A 546-nucleotide genomic window follows, 5' to 3' on the forward strand; every position below is an offset into this window, starting at 1 on the left:
GCTCAAGCTTATTGCTTTTTCAAACACGGTCTACACCTCTCAGGTGCCGAGTTACAGGACGGTGAAAACAGTGAGTTTGTGTTAGACGCGAATCGTGCTCTGATTCATGCTCTAGGCTGGGAGCGCAAGCGTAATGCTTTTTCAAACACGGTCTACACCTCTCAGGTGCCGAGTTACAGGACAGTGAAAACAATGAGTTTGTGTTAGATGCGAATCGTGCTCTGATTCATGCTCTAGGCTGGGAGCGAAAGCTTATTGCTTTTTCAAACACGGTCTACACCTCTCAGGTGCCGAGTTACAGGACGGTGAAAACAGTGAGTTTGTGTTAGACGCGAATCGTGCTCTGTTTCATGCTTTAGGCTGGGAGCTCAAGCTTATTGCTTTTTCAAATAAGGGAGATTTCCATCTCCCTTATTTGCATATTACCCAGAGGAGCGTGCGTGGCCATTTGAGTCTCCTCACTTATTTATAGTATATAGTTGCTCTCCCTAAGGAGAAAAGAGCGTTTCTGACCCCTGTCCCAGGCCTCTCACTAGCAAAAGCCAG

Source organism: Eleutherodactylus coqui, unplaced genomic scaffold, assembly GCF_035609145.1.
Source record: "Eleutherodactylus coqui strain aEleCoq1 unplaced genomic scaffold, aEleCoq1.hap1 HAP1_SCAFFOLD_42, whole genome shotgun sequence".
Lineage (NCBI taxonomy): Eukaryota > Metazoa > Chordata > Amphibia > Anura > Eleutherodactylidae > Eleutherodactylus > Eleutherodactylus coqui.